The sequence below is a fragment of the Citrus clementina genome, unplaced genomic scaffold, assembly GCF_000493195.1.
Source record: "Citrus clementina cultivar Clemenules unplaced genomic scaffold, Citrus_clementina_v1.0 scaffold_5, whole genome shotgun sequence".
Taxonomy (NCBI): Eukaryota; Viridiplantae; Streptophyta; class Magnoliopsida; order Sapindales; family Rutaceae; genus Citrus; species Citrus x clementina.
Window position 1 is genome coordinate 8,331,803 of NW_006262201.1, and position 2,703 is coordinate 8,334,505.

At 36.0% G+C, this 2,703-nt stretch overlaps 1 non-coding gene across 1 annotated transcript; it reads left to right on the forward strand.

Annotated features, from left to right (window-relative positions):
* The first annotated feature begins 1,211 nt into the window (after positions 1–1,211).
* On the forward strand, positions 1,212–1,318 carry LOC112098596. Its single transcript, XR_002905706.1, has one exon. It is a non-coding gene; the product is annotated as a small nucleolar RNA R71 (small nucleolar RNA).
* The last annotated feature ends 1,385 nt before the right edge of the window (positions 1,319–2,703 follow it).

Consider the following 2,703-nt stretch of genomic DNA (forward strand, 5'->3'; position numbering starts at 1 on the left):
CGTCCTCAATCATTCCTCTAGGATACTTTATAGACCTATCTGCCAATTGAAGAGAAACAGTTGTTGCCTTTGGTTCACCAAGTCCTAATTTCCTAAAAACAGATAAAGGCATCAAATTAATACTTGCACCCAAATCACACAAAGCTTTATCAAAATAAGTATTTCCAATAGTGCATGGGATAGAAAAACTCCCTGGATCTTTCAACTTCAGTGGCAATTTATTCTGTAGAATTGCAGTTGACTCTTCAGTTAACAACACGGTTTCATGCTCTTCTAATTTTCTCTTGTTGGATAAAATTTCTTTCATAAATTTAGCATAGCTTGGCATTTGTTCTAATGCATCTACAAAAGGAATGTTAATATGCAACTTTTTAAAGACATCAAGAAATTTAGAGAACTGCTTATCTAATTTGTTTTTCCGAAGGCGCTGAGGAAACGGGATTGGAGGGACATAAGCTTTGACTGGTGCTGATTGTTGTGATTGTGGAATTTCTGCACTTGCTGTCTCATATGTTCTAGTGGTATCTTTAGTTTGCTCCATGTTATCTTCTTCAACTTTCTTTACTTCTTTTGGCGGATCTTCAAGTTGTCTACCATTCCGAAGCATAATTGCATTCATTTGTTCCTTTGGATTTGTCTCTGTGTTGCTCGGCAGAGAGCCTTGTGGTCTGCTGGATAACAAGTTCGCAATATGACCCATTTGCACCTCGAGGTTCCGGATTGATGCAGCTTGATTCTGAAAAGTTGTCTCTGTTTTGGTCATGAATTGAGACATATTTTTTGTAAGTTGGGTAAGAGCATCTTCTAAATTTGACTTCTTCTCTTGTGATTGGAACCCTGGAGGTAGCTTCAATGTATTTTGAGTGTTGTTCCATGACAAATTCGGGTGGTTTCTCCAGCCAGAATTGTAGGTATTAGAATATGGGTTATTTTGTTGCCTCTGGAAGTTTGACACATAATGAGCTTGTTCAGCAGATGACGACGCAAAAGGACTTCCAACTTGGCAGTTGACACTTGTATGGTTCCCTCCGCATAATTCACACACTTGAGCGTAAATCATTGTTCTGGTATTGGATGCCATCTCCTCCAATAATTCATAAGCTGCTTCTGGTGTTTTTCCCATTAACGTTCCTCCTGCTGCAGCATCAATCATTGTTCTGGTATTGGATCCCAAACCATTGTAAAATGTCTGCACCTGAAGCCAAACTGGTAGACCATGATGTGGGCATTTTCTTAGTAGGTCTTTATATCTCTCCCACGCTTCATATAATGATTCCATCTCGAACTGAGCAAAGGTTGTGATGTCATTCCTTAACTTGGCTGTTTTTGCTGGAGGAAAGTACTTTGCTAAAAACTTTTGTGCTAAACCATCCCAAGTAGTGATTGTTCCAGCAGGGAGTGAGTTCAACCACTCTTTTGCTTTATCCCTCAATGAAAATGGAAAAACCCTTAGCCTGATAGCATTGTCTGAAACACCATTTTGCTTAAATGTGTCACAAATTTCCAAGAAATTTGCAATATGAGCATTTGGATCATCATTTGGCATCCCAGCAAACTGTACCGACGTCTGAATCATCTGGATTACGGCTGGCTTAATTTCAAAATTATTGGCTTGAACGGTGGGGCGTGCAATGCTTGAGCGAGCACCGTTAACTATAGGCACAACATAATCTCTTAAGGGTCTCGCATCCTCATTTCCACGTAATGCTTCGTCAGCCATGATTAGTTGTTGCTCTTGTAAAGCTTCTCTCTTTTCTTTATTAAGCCTTCTACACGTACGTTCAATCTCTGGATCAAAAGGCAATAAATCAAAACTTCTTGAGCGTCTCATAAAATTAAACAAGAACAAAAAATAAAATAAAATAAAAATAAAATTCAAATTAAACTAAGGTTAGTTGGTATCAATACTAATCCAAACAATCCCCGGCAACGACGCCAAAAACTTGTTGCGTAAATTAGCAAGTGTACTAGTCGACACAAGTAATATAATGAAGAGTAGAGTATCATCCCACAGAGATTGTATATCCTATTAGTTACCGAAATTATTCTAATCCTTATCTATTTGAACAATCGAATAAGCGAATTTAGATTAAAATTAATAAAATTAAATAATTAAAAATTAAATAAAGATGTAGACAGTAATAGAAATCACTAAGAGATTAAGACACTAGGACATCTGATTTCACCATAACCAATCCAATTTAATCCTCCATCTATGCTATTAAAATTTATTACCCATGTTGACAGTGAATTTTCCTAATTTATTCAATATCATCTCTCGAGTAATTTCAAAAATATCTCCACATATCAACCCACTATATCTCTATGTGAATTTAAATATGCAAAGATTCATTAAGCTCTATGAAAATTCTTAGATAAAACTGCACGAATCACGTTGGCACATCTCTGTCTTTCGTTCAATTCATGGCATCCATTACACAGAGCAAAAATACATAAATCTCCTCTCGGTCTCATTATGTATTCTCAAATCATTCAAATATTGGCCAGATATTTAAAAGCATTAAGCACAATAATGAACACTCAATCATGGAATAATAAATTAAAAATAACATAGATTTATGGAATTAAATCTTCATAGTTAGGCTACATCGTAGCCCTAGTAAAATAAATTAGCTCATGGGAATATAAAGAGAATTCATTAATTTAATTGGAAACATTCAAGCAAGATAATAGAGAAGGGAG